This window comes from Columba livia, chromosome 6 (genome assembly GCF_036013475.1).
Source record: "Columba livia isolate bColLiv1 breed racing homer chromosome 6, bColLiv1.pat.W.v2, whole genome shotgun sequence".
NCBI lineage: Eukaryota > Metazoa > Chordata > Aves > Columbiformes > Columbidae > Columba > Columba livia.
This window is the reverse complement of record NC_088607.1, coordinates 12481934-12503353: the sequence shown is the minus strand read 5'-3', so window position 1 is coordinate 12503353 and position 21420 is coordinate 12481934.

The window sequence follows — 21420 nt, the reverse complement described above, 5'->3', positions numbered from 1 at the left end:
CTATCCATCCATGTCAGGTCTGTTCACCTCTGTTTGGCTCTGAGGTAACCTCAAGGTTGACCTACATGGAGTTACACGATGAGGGTTTCTGCATGTTATTACAAACAAACAAAAAGATTAAGCATCTATTTTCTGACTAAAGACTAAGTCTCATTTTAGGTACCTAAGCTAAAATTTGAGATTAGTCCCATGCTAACAGAGTCAAAATTCTGTTTTTATCTTTCAAGTTGCATGCACACAGGCACCTAGATGTATCACAGTATTGCCATGTCCGAAAACCTGCTGTTGGTCCTGCACCTGAGCCTGAACAGTTTTCCTCTGTCTATGGACCTCATGGACCCAAACACAGGTCATCTACCAAAACCAGAGTTGCTTACTGCTGGTTTTTTTAAAAGATGGATTGGTAGGAGTGTCTGTGGGGAGCCTGCTGCTTCCTCCCCACATCTCTGGTCCTCCCCACAGTGAAGGACACATTCAGTTCTTGTCTTTGCCTATGTGAACACTTGTCTTCCTGGTGAACACTCTGCACACCTTACTAGACCAGACTGCACCAGCTGTTACACACTGTAAGGAAAAATCATTACGGCAAAGAGAAGGTGTGCCAGAAGAGTGTTTTGCTCTAGGACAGTTAGGAGACTCATATCCCAAAGATTGCATTTGACAAGGCACACAGACAAAATCCCTTTTTCCTTCCCCATGAGTCATTACCCTATAGAAAAGAGCTGGACTCCCTGTCTCTGATGTGACAAACTGTGGGTCTGTTTGGCTCATTTCTGGCTCTGTTTTCAGTGGGCAGTTGTGAGCCCCAGTGGCAGCAGAAGCTCAGGTTAGCTGCATAGTTATTAACCTTTCAGAGCAACTCAGTTGTCTATGAGGAAGAGTTCTACTGAACCTCATGACACCTACCAGAAGGGCAGCAAAGTACTGTCCCTTACCACACACGTCCACACCTCTTTGCAGCCCCTTCCTCATGGGCTGGTGCAAGAATACACACGTATCTTCTCTTATCCAAGCCACCCAAATGATTCAGTGCAGTGTTTAATCCACTGAGCAAAAAATATGTGTATTATTTCTTAGTTTTAGCTCTCCTTTTGAGATAAAAAGAATTCAATCCACCAAAATCCCAGTGGATCCACCAGCCCCACAGTCATCTGTCTTAAGAGGGAACGAAATGAATTTTATCTCCATAGATCACATTGCACACCGCATTGCCAGCTGTCTTCTAGCAGGGGCTGCCGTTGCTCAAAGGTCATAGTAAAAATCCCTTGATTAAAGAAAAACAACAAACACATTTTAAATGGCTAAAACCATAAGACACTGCCATAAAGCAGATTATGTGAAGTAGATACTGTTAAAACAGTTTAAATGCCTCTTTCAGGCATGAGTTTAGTTATCTCAAAGCATATTAGAGAGAGCAATAAAATTTAATGGCCAGCAGTAAAGTGTTTATGCGTGGCCCTGAACACAGCGTTGCCCAACCGCACAAAGTGGTAACTGAGCCACACAGGTCAGGCATGCCCAGCAAACCGAGTCTGGTTCCCCGCTGGAGTTGGCATTAGATCTGCTTGGGGAGAGCTCAGCAGAAAGACCCCGGAGAGCCCACAAAGGGAAGATAAGGAAACCAGTGCTGCCGCAGGGCTGTCAGGGCAGCAGCTCAGCCCTGCATGTCCTGAGGAGCCAAATAAGGGGGAAAACCTGTGTGTTGTGTGTGTGCATGTGTGTTGAGACACAGCCCCTGACAGGACAGCATTGAGTTTCAACCTAAAAGGAATTGGTTTTCCAGCCTGGCATGAAGGCTGGAGTTCTTCCACGCTGATTTACACAGCCAGCAGAATCCTGGTTTTACAGGGTAATTGCAAGGTCCCTTGACTCCCTCCTCAGTTACGCTGTGGTGTATTCTAGGACACACCAGCATTGTGCCACATCAGAGATGGTGCTGATCGTCACTTGATGTCGCCTGCAACTTTCTGATGGACCGGTCCTGGGAGTATAAACTTGTCAGTGCGCACAGGTACCAGTAAAGATGTGTCCTCACACAACAGACAAGGCTCTCATCCTTACTCCTCCCTCGACCCCTCCCCCCCCCCCCCCCAAAAGAAAACCCCTCCCCCCCCCAAAAAAAAAGAAAAGAAAAAAAAAAAGAAGACAAAAGGTATAAAATGTTGTGGGTCACATTTGGGGTGAGTATTTATAATGATGCCAGAATGGGAGGCAGACAGTAGGAGTCCATGCCACTAACCAAGATGACAGGTTGAGATTCAGAAATCTGATCTTTTTCTGATCTATCAACAACTGCAATATGCCATGCTGCAAAAGTCACTTTATGAGTCCCTCCTTCCCATCTGTGTTTTTATTCACACTGTTGGATTTCTGCTTTTCCATGCATTTGTATAGCACCTAAAAATGATGATTTAGAGTAGACTACCTAAGTATTTCCATCATAAGAAGCAACTTCGGTCTGTCAGTGCAACAAAACACCTGGAATATCATTACCTGAAAGGTGTTACATAAAGATACAGGAGGTGGACCGAAATGCTAACTCTCTCCTGCAGTTGTACTCCTTTAATAAATTCATCCTGTTTCCAAAGTGAGCAGAGATGCTTCTGGCTTTTTAACACTTTCTTTTGCCTCTTCTTAAGCATGCAATGATCCCAGAGCTTTTGCTTCAGACAGCAGGACAGCTGCATACCCCTGGCTGCATGGTTGCCCGGTGCTGCCTGCATAACTGCTTGGCCTTTTCAAAACCCAAGAGTTTATCTAATCTCTAGAGCTGTGTTCCCTGTTAGGGACAAAGTCAACTCAGCACTGGCTTGTGACACAGTTAGCCAAGTGCCTTATTCCCTAGTTGGGTTCCTGGACTCTGTTGTGCTGTTGCTGTGCATTTTCCCTTCCCTCTGCTCACGGGGAGCCGGGTCTCTGCAGCAGGGAGTGCAGCCTGCCCTCGGAGGGCTCCTCCTGCTCTGGCACAGAAAGCAGTGCCCTTCCCCGCCTGCCACTCTCCCAGGCAGGGTGGGATGCTGACACAGTTTTGTCATTGAGTGGGCAGAAAAGGGAAATAAAGAGAGGGGCAATTCAGGGAGTCCCCTCCTCATCCCAGCTGAACCCTCAGAAAACGTGAAAGGACAGGAGACCTGGAACGCTGCCGTAAGTAGCAGGCAGCGATGCATATTCAGGATGACTGGAGCAAGTACAGATGTATGCATGAGCACAGCTTTTCCTTTTCCTCAGAGCATGCATTATAATATTCCTTAAGTAAAAAAAAATGGTTTTAGTCAGTTCTATTTGTTTTCAGATGGCAGGTGTGGATAGGCAAGGAGGTGAACAGGAAGGGGGCTTGCATCTTAATTTGCAAACTGGCTAACATTTGATGCTTCAACCTCCTTCATCTTTGCTAGTCTCCCAGGACTATGCTAGCCTCTCTTGCAGAATAAAGCAGGGAAGGGGTTGTGTTACACATACAACATTTTTTTTGGTGTTGTTTATTGCTAGGCAGTCTGCACAGTCCAGGTGCCCAGGGGACCCTCCAACAGGGTCTGGTGCAGGACTTCAGTGAGATCTGCTGCAGGTTCTTTTCCATTGGGCTGGACTGGTCCATTTGCCCTTTACTGAAATGCTCTGATGTTTTATAAATAGGAACAGTAATGCCTGCAGCATGTCACTGATATGTATCAGGAGTTGTTCTCATACTATACTTTAACCCCAGAGCTCAAAGGTGCTGGAGAATACTCACTGTACTCCTTCTAGGTGAATAAACCAGGCCCTGGCCTTGCTTCAAGATATTCTGCTGATGAAACTTAAGTTTGGCCATCATTGCTTATCAATACATTGTTCTGGACTGTGCATTTGGTGATTACCTTCTGTTCTGGCTCAACCCGATTATACTTAAACTTATTTGACAGGTGTAGAATTTTGCTCATGTACCCAGCATTGCAAGTTGCTGATTATTACACGGCTGTTAGGTTTGGCTACTTTCGAGACTGATGAACCAAGCCAACAAGTAATGAATTCTCTTTACAGCTTGCTGTCCTCATTTGGATAAGCAATTGACTAAGCAAGAGGCTGCTTTTAATTTGTGCTCATAGTGCACAGCTCAGCTGTTACTCCTCATACGGTACAAGGGAACATCTCACCTTTTTCCCATCAGTTATGCACTGCTTCCCTCTCCATCATGCCATACCTAGTGACTGCAGCAAGAGTTATTTCATTCTTTTTTCCTCATGTATTTGGAGCAGAAACTTACGTGGCTCTTGGCTCAGGTGGATGAACAGTCTCCTGAAATCATCAAATCCTAGGCTCAGGAATCAATGAGAATATAAGGCTTTGAGCTCACCCATTTTAAAGTGACCTATGTCAGGTGATGTACATCTTTTGCTGAATTTTAGTAGCTGAGACATAGACAACTTCCAGTCTGTATATTTCAAGACTTTTATAAAGTCTTAAAAAAGACTATGCCTGGAATGGTCATACTGGCTGTTTAAAAAAATATAGGCTCTGAACGCATTAATTAAATCAGGCATAGGTGCGTCCCCAGGTATTCTGATCAGCCAGATCATCAGCTAGTATAAATGAGTTAAGACTCAGAAATGCCAGTAGATATTTACAGATCTGGTCCAAAGGTCTCACCTCACAGCAAGATTCACCTGTTCTCTTCCTCCTGCTTGACAAGAGAAGACTTCTTAATTTTCTTTTTAACCAAATACATATGTGTGAGGGAAAATGTATTACAAATTAGGAAATTAATATAAAGGAAAGGAGATGATGTTTTTGTTTGCAACAAAACTGCCTCAGTATTTGGAAAGTAGAAGAAAAGGGGAAAGTAGGAAAATTGAATAAAAAAGAAAAAGGAAAAAAATAAAAATCCATCCTTGTTGCATAATGTACCTTGTGGGGATTTTTAAAAGCAATGGAATTACATGTTACTTATTGGCAATCACATGTTTAACAAGGTGTTCAGCATCTGCTGGCTAAAGTAGCTAAAGGAAACATGGGTATTTCTCTTATCAATATTTAAATCTCGTAAAATCTCTTCTAACTGGATTATCACCACACTAGAGCTGTCATTGTGCAGGCCAGGCTGCAGGCTAGTATGAGGAACCCAAGTGTGTGTGCCTGTGTTTGTATTCAGTTTTGTCCCTCTTTCTCTTTGCTTTAAAGAGAGATCTGGGACATTTCAACTGTGTCTGTGGACAAGAGTATTCCACAGATAACTGGCAGATAGAAAAATTGGAACACTTTTTCTAACAATGAGAGCTGATGACAATTACAAGCTTTTACAACCTATCCTCGTGATTCAAAAACTATTAGAAACCTTGTGCACATCCCGAAAAACAGCGGACAATGAGATAATTCTAAAAATCTTGCTTGAGCCAAGCTCTGAAGCATTAGAACTCAAATTTCTTAAGAACAAACAGCTCCACAACCTTACATTTTAAAATAAATTAATGATCAATTTCAAACAAAGTTCCAGAAAAAAAGGGATTTAAAGAAACAGAATTACTATGTAGCTCCTATTAGAGTAAAAATATAACCACCACCCCTTTCAAGACTAACAGCAGTGGGAGAAAAAACAAATCGTATTGATTTTAGGGATTAATACATTAACCCATGCATTATTAGGGAAACAGAAGCTATTTTGTGCAACTGTAATGAAGAGTGAAATCGAATGAGTTCTTACAAGGCACTTTCAATTAGCTGACACCAGTCAGTACCAGATATTGCTGGTTCATCTGAGGTGAGCTACTGGTGGGGTGGAAAAAGGTGCCTAGTTATGGTGGGATCTAGCTCATTTTCTGAGTCATGGAAATGACCCTGGAGGATTTGCTTTTCTCAGAAACAAGGAGTGTTGGGGAAAAGGGAAAGGGCACTTGTTAGGACTGAAAAGTAGAGATAGATCTCATCATGACTCTTCACATCACACTCTACTACTCTCTGATGCATGAGCCCATCTCTCTTTGAAGTCACTAGGAACGCTTGGGGCTCCCTTTCAAGTTATAGGAACCACTATATTAAAGGTGTGATGAGCTGACTTAAACTGAGAGGGTGGTCTTCCTTCTTCATCCTCCTCTTTCTTATTCTTTCTCTGTGCCAATTCATGTCACCCTTGCTGAACTGATTCAGCCCTCAAAGCAGGCACAAAGAACCTTACTTCTCACTGGCTGTGGCTTTTCTGATCTTGTATTGAGTATAATCAATTCACCAAGGGTCAGGTGAGCATCAAAGCGTGTGCAGATAAGCAAAGAGACCATACAGCAGCGTTGCCTTTTCTGGTGTCTGGTCTCACGTTACTGCACCTTAAAGAACAAGGCACCATTGACAAACGCGGGAGGGCTGAGGGAATAGTTCGTGGGTGGCTGCAGTTGGAGTTGCTTCTGGAGGTGACAGACTTCAGTGAGAAGAGCTATCACACCTCAAACTTTTGCCTAGAGGTTGAGTGCTCTGTGGTAGCTCTTGAGAAGGCTGTGGTCATTCTTGCCTACTGCCACGTAGCATAAATATTGCATGTCTGCATTATAAGATTATGAAATTATAATCATTATAGTATTAAGACAGAAAGGAAACTTGGCTAGATGTGATGAAAATGATTTAAAATTAAGAAGAAATGTTCTATCAGTGAATGTTGCTAGGAGAATAACTCTGGAGACTGAAACCATTTTTTTACAGTTTGACCATCGAGTGAAAGCTACACACCTTGGTACAGGCGGTTCTAACAGCTTAGAGCCATCAAAGAGAAGTTTGATTACTGCAGTCTGATTTCCCTGGTATCTTTAATGGATTAGCTGATGTAATGACAAACAGCAAAGGTGGCAGGATTTCAGACATAGATAGAGGTCCACCAGGAGTCTGAATGATTTAACCTAATCATCCTACAGAGGACTCCATCCATAGCAGAGTAATGACTTCTGAAACTAAATCCATGCTTGAACAACAGGCCCTTGCTTGAGTTCATGACTCCAATGCAGTTATACTTATTTACACAGTAGTTCCCAATTCTGCCCACAATTAATCTAGCCTCTGTTTACAGCAGCACACTTCCTTATGCAACTTCGTAAGTAAGAACACGGTCAGGCCTCTAGAGAGAAAAATCTCTATTTCCTAGAGCCACATATTCCCCAACTGCTTGTTATTTCCAACATCTTCTATTTCTCCTGGCATGAAGGTACATTTCTTACTTTAAATTGACTTCATCCAATAATCTTTGGTTTTTGGCCACTTGTACTGTATTTGTTTACCCTAGAACACACTCACTGCACCCATTACTGTAATGATTTAGTGGTTTTTAAATCTCTTCAGCCCTCATCAGTGAGCTTTCAGTTTTTCTGCTGCACTATTTAACACAATCATACTGGAGGAGAGGGTGGAAGAAGGGGAGAAATGACACCTTACATTAAACTGTTCTCCAGGAAAGTGAATTTTACATAGGGATCTATGAACTGGGCTTTTCTACCTTTCCAACATATACAGCCAATTGTTAAATCTTTTTCCAGACCTCAAAAAAAATCTTAAAAGAAGAAAATTTTGCTTTAATTCCATTTTACGATCAAAATCCTATTTTTACAGGGGAAAGTAGAAAAGCCAAGTGATCCGCCTTCAAGTAACTAATCAAAACTGAAAGCGTGACTGGGGGACATACAGGATGGCAGAGATTTCATCTCATCTTGAGGATGGACAGAAGTTAATAACAATACTCTCTCTGCGTACCTTTCTCTTGGCATCTCTCACACACATTTACATTTTGCTTCCTTTCCCAATGGGATCTTTATGTTTTGAGAAATTAGAAAGACTTTCTGTGCAATAAATATTTTCTTGCCTTTGTGTATGTCTTTGGCTATTTACACATTCCACTATAAAATATAACTCCCCCTCGTGCCCTCTCCCCATGCTGTGGGCTGCGTGACACACAATACAGGGAGAAATGCAGAGCATCCTTGGAGGACTGTGGGTTTTAAAGGACTGCAGTTCAAAGCTCTGTTGCCATCTTACTGCATAATGCTGGTAAAAGATATACCCACTCCACTGGCTCTTCTAGAAATTTCCAATAATCACTCATCAAGATCTTGGTGCTGGAGGATATTCAAGGGACAGCCTAGCAATGCCTTCCATCTTGTTTAGGTGTTGTCAATGTCTTGCAAGGGAGACTGTCTCCTGCTGAAATATCCCATTTCATAAAGACCACAAGCGCTTTTAAGATGTATTGAAGGAGATATTGCAGTGCTAAGAATGATATTCAGAGAGACAGCTGGATGTGCTAAGTGAAGCTGAGATCAGGAGATATAACAGGAATTCAGCAATGGGCAATGAAACCGTGTATTACCTGAGATTTATACCTTTCTGCGGCTCCTCTATTGCTGGCTTTACTAGGGAAAAAAAAGACCCCCAAAAAAGTGCTGGGTAAGATATACTGGAGATGTGATCATACCTGGCAATTCTAAGGATGCTGCAGAGGCTGCTGCATCCAGAAAATTATAGAGGTTCTTTTATCATTTCTAAGCATGGGACAAAGTGCTATATTCTTGTAAGACAGCTTCTGGAACTTGCAGCTCCAATCAAACCTGCAGGCCTCACTATTGGTGGTGAATGCAGATTGAAACTGGAATGTGAATTTCCCCTGTCCAGGGCAAAAGAAAGCTACAGAGACAGGAGAGGGTTAAAGCAAAATTCTCTTCTCAGCAGAAGCTGAGGTGTTCAGATGTCCCAGCAATGTATCTTCTGACCAATTTTAGCTGTTGGCAAGCTCAAATAATTGAAACAGGCAGTTAGATGACGGAAAAAGAGAAGCACATTTGGAAAGCTTTTGGCTACTAGAAGAGAAGCTCCATAGCCAGAAGCTGGAAGTATGATAAATCAGTTCCAGTCTGTGTTAGTAACCACTGCTCTTCATCCATCTTCCAGAGCTCAGAAGGGCACTCTGCACCATGGTGGTACAGTGCATCATTGCCTTCCAAACCTTGCTCAAGCAACCAGTGCTGGTAATACAGAAGGGAGAAATTCTGCTATCCAAAAGGACTGCCAGAATAAAAGATGTCTTGAATGCATGTTTGAAATGGCCTGCTGTTAAGGAAAGTCTCACGGCATAAGAGCTCACAGAAACAAGAGCTACTTGACTCATTTCCTTGTTTCACTCAGTGACTGCTGCATATGAACTTGCACAAACAGCACCATAGCAGAGGTTACTAGTATATAATGTAAGTCTGAGTTTAGTTGGTTCTTGTCAAAGAAAGAAAGAAAAGTTACTCTTTTCAGAGACAATGGTGGTCCTGTGGCAAAGACTGTTCAGACCACAAGAGACGTGGAGAGACGTGAAGACTTCTATGTCCTGAAGTTAGGAAAGTCAGTTGTCTTGTTATAGGGAAAGTGACTTTTTTTAGTATGGATATAACCTAACCTATTGATGACAGCTGTTTCAGGATGGCTGAATTTGGTTGGATAACCAATGAATCAGAGTGAAAGAGCTCTTTCTCAGTTCAGAGGCATACTGAGAGTGTGCGTGCTACAGCAGCGCCAGCTGATTATCATGAGGACGGGAGATCCAGACCTCAAAACCTGCCTGTTCACAGTAGCAGAAATACATCCCCCTTGACAACAGTTTACATCTATAGGAACATCCCAAAGCAGCTCAGGAATACAAAGGCACACATACTAGAAGTCAGTAACACCTATGCATTAGCAATTATCTACGGTTTAACTGCATCCATCAGTATAACTGAGCTCCTAACAGAATCTATCACAACTACTATCTACAGCACTGCCTATCATTACATTATAGGCCTTTAGGAAGAGAAGTTAACAGTAACTTTTCTTCTTCAGGTTGCCTCAAATTTATAAACAAACAACCTTTTTATAAACTTTTTTTAAACTCAGAAACCTGGTTATTGCTTTGTATTAGTATGAAAGCCCAAGAATGGAGTGAGAAATGAGAAATGAGATCAGTCACTAATTCTGGATGATCAACTTGAGACTGACAACATATGCTGTATCTGTCTGAAAATTAATATCTACAAAGTGGACTCCTCAATGTGAACTAATCACCCTGAGTCCTCTCAGGGTGAGATGATAGGAACTGTGTTCAATTTATCTCAACATGAAACAGACATTTAGAAGCCAGATGGATTGTGTTCTGCATGTATGCTTATTTCTTCCCACTGACTGGGAAGAAGGTATACTAACTAGTGTAGGTAAAGGTGTTCACACTTTACACAACTAAAGTTAGGTAAAATGGATTACACCCCTGGGTCTGACTGTGAGGCATCAAAGTTTACATATTCCATCGATACAAGCTATAGAGGCTACATGCTTCTGAGAAATCTGGAGAGCAGTAAGGGGGCTCAAGCCAAAAATGGAGAAACTCTGGATAGGTAACTGTCCTTGGAAACTGTTGGCCTGAAAAAAAAACCCAACACATTAAATGTTCATCGCCCCACAAGAAATACTTTTAGTAACAGAAGGTATTCACGATGCTTTACTTGAATTGGTTAACTATATTCTCTAATCCACTCTCCTGAGGAACTTCTACAGAGATCCCAGCATATGTATCGTCTATTTTATGTAGTGTGAATGCACTTCAGTGGGAACTTTGATCCCTCTCACCATCCACAGCAACTCACTGCAGCACTACAAGACAGCTGGGTCAGTCTCAATTACTTCGTATCAGATGCAGTTGCTTAATTGGAGACTGTGCTGGAGAAACTTTGTGAACTTGCAGCAAAAATAACCCAATTAAATATATTTTGCTTCTGAAATGTAGCCAGTGTATAAACTAGCCATCTCCTTCCTCAGCAAAACTTAAAAATAACTAAATGAAGCTAACATTTTCCAACTCAACAATTCTCTAATACACAGCATTTAGGTAGGGAATAAAGAAAGGCTTATTAGCTGACCCAGAAATTATGACCAGTGTACAAGAAACAACCTATTCCTAGCAGGAGAAGGAAAAGCAAATTGTTCAACTACAAAAGGAAAAGGCAATTGAAGAACTAGATACATTCAGAAGTCTGGTTATGGGAGAGGGAACTTTACATCAGAAGTGCTCAGTGACCAAAGCTGTAATGCACTGATAATTATAGATGCTATTCTATATCTGAAAAGATGCTTTTCACTCCAATCTTTTATCAAAAGTAGGAGAAAATTCAGGAACAGCCTACAGTCCTCACTGATTTCAGTGGTTCTAGTTGGCAACCCGGATACAGCAACGGCTGAACACTTCGGACTGCACGGGGGCTGAACTTACACTGTTACTGTTGAACGTGGAGAACTATCACATCTGGGTGACTTCTTGACCATCTCAACCGAGTGACCAATCACAAAGTAGGGTTTGAACCTTTAAAGGAGAGGCATGAAGAAAAAGAGGGACTGTGTGGCAAGAGCTTCTAACGTACTGGATAACAAAATGAACAGAATAAAGCTGATGGTCTGCAGCCTCATCCACTGCATGAAAAAGCAGGAGAATGGGCACTGGAGCAATGTCTGTAATAATAAATTATCATACCTCTTATTTGGAACTGAAGCCAGACAGCATCAAACAGCATTTCTAACAGTATTACTACACTCTCTTCCACTGCAGAAGTAGGATGGCTGTATCCAAAATGCTCACTGCAACTGTCTCTGATCATCTCCCTAGAAACTAAAAATTGTTTTGGAGAGTCCTATATCACCTATCTCAAGACCAGGCCTGGCAATGTTCCTTAACCTTTGTTTAATCTCCTGTTACAGACACATCCTGGGATAGCAGAAGAGATTTCCCAAAGCCCACACCAAAACTGTGAAAGCTCCTTCTGGCTCATTTAATTTCTGGTAACAAAAGCTTCACAATAGTGAAAGCACAGATGTGGTATTCTTTAACTCAAGCAAAACATACTAAGAAGTGCAATCTTTCCAGGACTGAAGCTTCAATGAAGAACTGTGAGGTTTCAAAGAAAAGACACAGCACATCTTCACAGCAGCCTAATCCCCATTATCTTCTCCCCAAACTACTCCCCCTACTCCTTCTCCAGGAAACATTTAACAAGTCAATGCAACCCCAGAATCCTGTGAGTTTCATGGAAACCGCAACAGTGTTTGCTGACTTAAAACAACAATGCTGGCAGCATTATGTGCTCTGAGTAAATTCATTGAGAAACATTTCCCACTATCTTCCTTTCAAATAATTCACTTTAATGAGTCCAATCCTATCCAACAAAGTGCTTCTGTCTTCTGATTTTAAAAGGCAGATGTCAGTTTTGCATTTCTAAATAAACTGCCCATTTTTACATTTCTAGGCAGGGAAGTTGCATGTGCATTGTCAGTAGTGCACTACAAAAAATCTTAAATAAATGGATATGTTTGGTGAAGTAGTCAGTGTTTGGAAACCATATTATATAAGGGAGAGCTTCACAACCTGAAGGAGGAGAATAAAAGAAGGATTAAGTAGATTCAACCAGTTACACTACTTCTTTCATTGGAAGCAGAATTAGCCATCAGCTGAGAGCTGACTCTAGGGTCTCTAACACTGCACTGTGAACTATTCAGTGAATGCATTCGTGCTGTCTGCTGAGTAAGACAACGTTCCCAAGGAGGTTTTGGGGGAAACAGAAAAAGCTGGAAAAGGACCATGCAAGCTGTAGTTAAAATAAATGCACCTTTACACAGGCATTTCCTACCTGGTTGTGAAGCCCTAATGTTCCTCATACAGGAAAGCTACATTTTCTGAACTAACTTGATATCCTGGGTTGGATTAGGGTTTTATCATACTGGCTCACAGAAAAGCCCTTTCTTACCTCTGATAATTCCTCATCTAAAGTGACGAAGCACATAAAAACTGTCAGAGAAAACAGACAAAGAAAAGATTTGTGACTTGCTAAAGATCATACTAACCTCCTCCCAAATTAGTGTTTAACTCACTGAGACATACTAGCTCCTAAAAGTATGTATTAGGCCATCAAACAAAACCCTTCAATCCTGTCCAAAAGACAACAATTGTTCTTTTTGATCCTCCTGTACCTGCATTTCTCCTCTTCTGTCCCCATTTCATCTCATATTTTAATTACATATTTTACCTCATACTGCTTTCTCAACTCTATTTGATTTCTCCCTGGCCTAGTAACAGCATCACAAGGCTCACATTTCAGTTTCACCCTGTGGAGAAGCAATACTGATTTGCTTTCCTTCCAGATGTGAAGCAACCTGCTTATGTTTAATATTCGCTCTTCAGTCACACAGCAGCCTGCATTTAACTACGTTTTTATGCATTATAGATGCACATACATTTGAAAGAATAAAATTCCTTCTTCCTAACATCACTTTAAATGGAGCCGAGGTGAGCTCCTGTTTTCCTGAGGCAACCTGACATTTGAAGATCATTTTTAACCATTTCAGTTTTGAACTACACTTTTACACTTCCTAGCTCCTTGTGTTAGTGGGTCTCCGAGCACTCCCCAGAATAAGCACTGTGTAACCCTCCAGACAGTGTACTAAGGAATATAAATGTAACTTTTATCAGAGGAAAGTGACTGAAAAAGAGAAAAGGCAAATTTATGAAAGGTCTAATAGGGATTTGATGTCAACTCCCATGGACGCCTGATGCCCAAGACTCTGATCTGCAATGTGCAGTGTGTGCTTCTCATAAACAATTGGTTCCAAGTAAAGGCTCCAAGTGGTGCTTTCCTTCTCAGACAGATTGCAAGGGATAAATCTGCTACATGCACACAACTTCACTTCTCATCTTCTGGAACACTGTCATTGCAGGCTGAGGTTTCTCTCTGAGCACCCTGATGTCAACAGCAAGTGTGGGTGACTTCGTTGTGTGGGTGACTGAGTCACCCAAACTGACCAGAGGGTGGTATCAAACCCAGGGGTATCTCACAAACTGACTGGTGGTCTCAGAATTCATTCATTCTCCAGGCTGCAGAAGGAGCACTTGTAACCCTGCAGCCCTTTACCACCTGGTCTTTGACTTAGTTCATCTTTTGCAGTCAAGGGGAACTCTCATTTGTAGAACAAGCCTCCACCCACCCATGTACATCCACCAAGGGATAATAATTCAGAGCCTAACCTGAATGTCAGTGTCAAGTGTCTGGGCTCCAAGGCTCCTGGCTCTGAAGTGCCAGAAAAGCAGGATATACTGGCTTTTTGTTTTGAGCAAGAGACAGCCCTTGGCATGAGTACAAGTCCTCTGCAGCCCCTGTAACCCCACTGTGTATGGCACAACGCTCCTTTTGCCTGCACACGGCAGAGACAAGAGTCATTTATCAAGGTTCACATTAATACAGAACTCTTGCTAAAGAAAGGGCAAAATTTTTTTAAAGCAAGACACAATTCATTAAACATTAATCTGTGTATTTATGGACAACTTGTTTCAGAATGGGCTTTGCAAGCCTCACTTGAAAGTCAGAATACATGGTGAATAATCTCAATTAATGCCCATGCTTTGCTTAAAAAAGAAATAAAAAAAAAAAACCAACACAAACCCCACCTGCCTTCAAGTGTGTTTGTCTGTGAATACTCTCCAAGGCCAGTTGGAAAAGAATTTATGGAGTGACAGCTACTAGTCACATGATGTGAAATGCAGTATTTTATGGACTGATCCTTTTACATCTCCAAACCTAAGCAAAATTTTTTTTAATTGGAAAACAAAGAAGACCCACTGCAGGGCATCAGATGGTAAAGCAGCATTAACTATTCTCTTTCAGTTTGTTTAAAGACAGTGCCTCACCATGACAGTGCTGGCTTTGATTTTTGGAAGCATTCGAGAAAAACTACTGACAATAGATACTTCCATAATTGAGCAAGCAAAGGCTTATTAGGAATCAGTGACACATATTTCCACAAATAAAGCACAGAGCATCTTGCAACAGTGAATGGAATCACCGAACAACGTGACTAAGGATATGGTAGATTTACCAGTATATGAAGCCTTGAAATTCATTTGTTTTCAGTCACAGTTGTTTGTGCAATTTACCACATGGCCACATCAGCACTTCTCCCGAGCATAAGGGAACGGGAAAAACTGCACAGCCAAGGACAACACTATTCATTTTGGCAGTATGCTTACGTCAGATTAAAGCTTCCTGCACCCAGAGGAAACACAGAATGCTTTGTAGTATAAACAGGATTATTACTCTGGAGGACCTTACTCACTGTGTTTGGAATTCATTCCATACAACTCTGGATGTCTACATCTGAGGTAGTTACTTTAGGCTTCCATGCTAATTACTGAAGGAAAAATAGGACACAACTCATAAGGCTTGGATCAACCACATCTCAGAAGTGCAGATTCTCCCCACTGACTGTCAAGGATGTTGATGGTGGCTTGGAGATATCTGCTTTATGTCACTCATGATCTGGTAGCAGTGACAGTGAAGCAATACAAAAGAAATTCCATTCTTATTGATACCTCCTAGAATCCCTGAGGTCGTATTATGCAGTTCCTACAAGGTACTTAGGAAGGTAATTTCCTGTAAAACTTCTTCCAAATTCTGTTGTGTTGTGCAGTCAAGGAAGTGAGACAAAGCACTGATCTCAGTTTGGCCACAACTTGAAGCTGGAGGCAACAATTCAGTGCTTTGGGGTGGTTATACAGGGGGATGCTTAAATCAACATGACTGCATCTTATCCACCTTGCTCCTGGGCAGCTGTTTTGTTCTGGAGTAGAGCCACCATGGTCTTGATTCACTAATTTGAAAGCAAACCCTGCTGTGGGAAGGAAGGAAGGAAATCTGGATTGGATCCCAGCAATACGGTCCATCCTAATTTCTTAAGATGTCAGAAAGGGTTTCTCTGAGATAGATATTATGGGCATATTAAGGATGTTAAGGACAGTATCACCTAGTCAGAGAGCACAGAAAATCAGAGTTGCTAGAAAACAGCCCCCAGACATCTTTGTTGACCTTAAGAAAGAAGCAATGTCTTTTCTGAACACATTGAAGAGAGGTGGGGAAAAAAAAGGAAAAAGTAAATGGCAGTTATTTAATTTTTAATCTTTCTAAAAGCAGTTTCAGTATGATATGAATGATAGCAGCATGAGCAGAGATTGTTACTTTAATAGGATTATTGTCAGATGCTGGCTGTGTTCATACTACAGCAATGAATTTCCTGCAGTGTGGATACATTTCCATGTTTTATAAGTTACAAAGACTGCTAAATATATTTCATTTTTGTTATCAGGTTTGCAGCAGTCTGTTTTTTTTCCTATCCAAAAGATTGTATCTGTGGACATTGCACCTACAAGGTTGAGATCCTGATTATAAATTCTAATGGCAGTTTGTTAAAAGTTTGTCACATGGTGCTGATTTGCTAGTATCAATCAGGTGTGTTTAAGTACCTGTCTTGAGGAATGCTTCTTATTTCTCTCTTTGGAACTGGAGACTGTGGCCATATCTCTAATTGTAAGTCTTAATTTCTCTGAATTCACTCGAATCCAGTGTTTGGATGTAGACACAGTCTTTGAGCAAGGCTGGAGAAATGATGCAGCAGGACCCCAAGCCTTCCTTACACCTTTAGTACAGTCCCCAATGTGCCCTTTCATACAGGGCAGAGAACCTGCTTGGTGGCTGTCCTTTGATACGAAGCCTGCAATGCATTGCAATGATGTTGGGGGGGGCAAGCACCAGGAAGGAAAATCAGATGGGCTTTTCCTCAATGCCATCTGTGACAAAGGACCACAGCAGTCACAAGGAGCTGAGGCTGTAAGCATCCCATGTAAATACACAGTCTGTTTCTCTGCGCTGCTCTCAGATACTTTCACAGCTGTCTCAGCTTTGATATTATTTCTAGTGGTAGATTTCATTTCCCTGAACTGGCAGGCTGCCAATTAATTCTTTGTAGTCTGTATTTAAGCAAAAATGATTTACAGTTAAGATGTCTCAGCTAATCATAATGTAATTAATAGTCTGTAATGCTTTTATGTCTTGGAGAAGGAAACATTTCATACCTTGGAGTTTTGGCTGCGCTGCAGTGATGGACTGTAGGACATCACTTTTTTATTAGAAAGCTATTGCCTTATTGTTTTGGAAACAAGAGAATTTCAAAGAGCTTGAATGTAAATTTGACATTTTGATACACTGCTGGTTACTGCAGCATATTCAGCTCTTAGATAGGATAAGTAAATAAACACCAGCTGAATTCCCTTTGCTGACATACTGTGCAATTTCCCACTAAGAATGCAGTAGACAGTATCAAAGATATTAATTCAGCATTTTTGTATTTATACCAGAACATGATTTAAAAATATACTGGAAATCAAGACAGCTATCTGTTTCTACATATTTACTGGGCTGTCCACGTGACCTGGAGGAGCCCCATGACCCTCAGTACCAGGAGTTGTTCTTGAGAGCGAGAGCAGAGATGGTTTGGAAAAAACAAGGAGGGTGACTTCAGACAGCCACAAAATCCTTACGAGAGGGAAATCTGAACTTCAGATGGCTTGTGGGAGCAGGACGAGCTGCAGTCAGCTTTCCCTGGCAGAGCCCAGCGTAGGCAAACCCTTCACAAGAGCTGCACATCTGCAAGACTGTCCTTCGGTGGATCAGTCATATATCCACTGAGATCTTCAGCAGTTTTATGCTATAAGCAATACTGATTGTGTCTATTTTAATCATTCAAGCTCCTGATATCGAAACCACATGTGTCCAGTAAGACCACCTGCAACACCACTGTTAGGTCTTCTAGACAGAGGGGCTTGGAGAGGCTGCAGTGGAAGGCTCTCTGGACTCCTGCTAGCACAGCTGACTTGATCCTGCTGAGAAGGGGCAGAGATCCAAGACATGTCCTGGGGAACTTCACAATACCCTTTACATCATCGTGTGCTGTCCTGAGATGCCTGGTCAGGCTCTGAACTGGATGTGTCAGCAGAAGACAACTCTAGCCAGCGCTGTAGGCTCAGGCCAGGGAAGCGGCTCCTGGCAGGCACTGCTTGAAAACTAAGCTCTGGGCCTTTTCAGCAAGGTTTGTTTGGAGAGGCAAGCTTAATTTCTAGAAATACTTTTTCCTGCTGTTTGGTGGTTGCCCTTTGGATTTGGCAATTTTTACAGCTTCCCTACTGGTTATACTAGAAAGCAATCAGCTAAAATCTTGCTGCCTCTTTAAAAGATGGTAAAGTGATTGGTAATGGTAAAGACTGAACTCCCTAAAACAGTTTCAGGGATTTTTTGATAGAGACAAGTAACTGAAAATGTGTAAATAGGTTTTATATTTGTGTCTGTTAACAGAAAGATGACTACCTGGATACTTTTAATTTTCATTTCAAATAGAGTATAAGAGTTAGAACTGTTAAAAGACTGGGGATGTACATGTATTTTAAAACCACAAAATGAAAAAAAATAAATCTCAAAGCAGAAGAAAAATACACTACTGTCTATACAAAATTCTGTCACGTTCTCATACCAAGCCAGTTCAAGAATTTTTCCATCTCATGTCCCTAATTAATACCGATAACTGAAGGCCCATAAGGATCCCTACAAATTGGTTTCACATCGAAGCTTGCAAATGTATAAGTACTCTAAAATAGCCATCTAAACTTGCAGTCTTCTGCCTTTGCATAGAAGTGGTGATTCTTTCAAGTTCCAAAGTGAATGACCACTTTTTCATTTCACACATCTGGAGAGTACCCAGTAGAGTAGCAATCTGAAAATGCATTTGATATTATTCAAAAAACATTAGGGATAAGTGAATTTCAGTCCATGCCTCTCTTGGAAGCTGGACTTGCCATCTGGGCTGTGGATGATTTCATTAGAAGGTACACTGGCTCAGATGAGTCATACAGGGCCTTGCAGCTTTATTTGGGGCAAACGTAGTCATTACAACAGAGAAAGATCACATCCCTGAGCCTTTGATTATCTCTGGCCTGATCAGGGAGGAAAAATATCATTTGTGCTGTTCAAAGAAATCAGCAAGAAATTATTTGTTCCCTAAGACTTTTTAAAGAGATTTTTTTTTCTACTTTAGTCAGATCTGATCTTACTGGAGGTCTCTACTACATAAAAAAATGCTGTTATATTCACTACAAAGGCTGAGATTTCAACTAACCTGTCTTACTTATGCAAGTGAGTCACAGGGCAAGGACGTTCTCTGCACAGTGGTGGGTGCCACCCTTCATATGGCAAGGAGGAATTCATAAAGCCATGGCATGGAGTGACAGTTTAGGTCACTATCTGTCAAAAATAGTTTTGCATTCTCTCTACTGAACCAGCCATATAAGCCTGGAACTCTGATCCTGAGTTTACAAATTTGACTCAGGATTAAACATTTATCTGAATATTTGGTCCATGGAGAGGTGATGGGGATGAAGAAAGGCTCACAGATGGCAAAGTTAATCACGTTATCATCTTGCCTGTAAGTAACATCTGAAGTTTCTGTCTTTTAGCCACATCAACCTGTGGAACAATTAAGGTCAGGTGGACCTTTGGTTAAAAATAACAGCTAGGAATATTTACAAATGGAAAGGGAATACTTCATATTTTTATAGCATAGCTAGCAGAATTACAGACTGTTTTATGATTCCAGCACAAAAAAAATTAATTAAGATCAACTTAATTAATCGCTACAGACCCCAATTAGTAGTCTGTTAGTGTCAGTAGTTTTGGCTTCTCTTTTCTTATCTTTTCCAAAACTGTGGAGGTTCTCTCAAATGCTCAATCTATTCCTGGGCAATACTGTTAAACGTACACACACACACAAAAAAAAAAAAAAAAAAAAAAAAAAAAAAAAAAAAAAAAAAAAAAGAGAGAGATAAAGTACTAACTGCCAAGGAAAATCAACCTTTTTGTTTTCTCATTTATGAGGGTCACTTTCCTCTCCCCTCCCTTTCATCACAGTATTTTATACTTGTGCACCATTTGTCATGGTTCCTGGGCTCCAAACTCTGACAACAGCAGGTGGAATACAGCCCTCATATTTCTTTAGAGCATCAAGTGCAAGTAGGCATCCAACCCACTTTCTGAACCTGGCAGACTTGTGTCTGCTGAGAACCATTTCCCAACAAAATGTCTTATCTGCTCATCAAACAAAGCAGTTTCTATAACTGGAATAAAAATGAATTATGCCAACCCTCTCCCACTTTTGATGGAGGATCATGAACAGAGGTTTGCTCTCTCAGGTCACAGTTCTTAGGTCTGGAGCATAGAAAACCTTAAATTTTGTGGTAGATCTCACAACATAGGTTAGTAAGAGGAAGGTCTTGAAATCGTTCACAAAGAAGCCAATAGGTATTAAAGAGTAAGAGAATAATTTCTTTGTGAATAGCCTTCAGCTCATTTCCTTACTCCTATGCCAGGAGCAGACATGTGTCTCTCACTATAGTTCACAATACAACGTGGTACAGAAACTGATCTTCACTGGCTGTTAAAGAAAAAAAAAGCAGGAAAGAGAGCTGGGATGGTGAAAAGGAGCAGGGAAACATGTGCCATTCTCCTGCGTCACGATAGGAAACTGAGGGTGGACATGTAAGTAAGCATGACAGCATCCTAAATATCCTGTGCACCTCCCGTGGAAGTCAGAAACCCTCGTCCCCAATTCCAGATCAACAGAACTGTGGCAGAGGTCTGATGTGAATTTATGCAACTCTAGTACCTACAACAGCATATTGCTGCTTAATCAACAGCAACAACTCTTAAGGTGCCCAGCTGGGATTTATCTGCTTTTCATCATCAAATCCCCACCTTTGTCACTTTGCTCATTGACACTGTCTGCCTGTAACTTTGTCTAAATCTCACACATAAGGTCTAAACCTAGTAGTCACTTGAAGCACAGCATGTAATAACAGAAGTAACCAGAGGGACTCAACAGTGCTCCTCATATTGTAGAATAACTCGTCGGGGGCACCCATATTAGAAGTAGGAGACTTGTGTTCAGTTCAGGAGAGCATTTTCTCCAGGAAGTCTATGTCTGTCTACACTTTCCAATTGAGCTTTATTAAAGAAAAAGCTTGGAGAGGAAAAAAAAAAAAAAAAAAAGCAACAGTTTCTAATGTTTCACAAAAAAGTGAGACCTAGAATCACCAGATGCCATCATTTAAAGCAGCAGTGGCAAGAAGAGCAGCTGTGTACATCTCATGCTAATGAGCACAGTAGGTCCATCCTCTCTGAGGTTTCAGTACAAGTGCTAGCTGCTTGCTTCAAAAACAAATTAATCTCAGTTTCTAACTTAAAACATAGAGGGAGTTTTTCTGCCCTACAGGAGTAAAATATAAAAACAATGTTAGGATGTATGTGCTCTTGAAGCTCATATGCCAATAGCAAAGACCTGATTTTTCTTATTTTCAAATTATTTAAGGAAAATAGTGATAAAGCTAGCTTAATTCAGTGGGAAGAAACTAGTCAGGGAGCTGCCCCCAGGCTTCAGCTTTAGAGGTTGGCACAACTAAGGAGTCGTGTTTTGAGAGTAGGGGAAAACACAACCAAGGCTCTGGCTGAAACAACAGGCACTGAACACAAAACATTGTTCATTTGCTTTTGA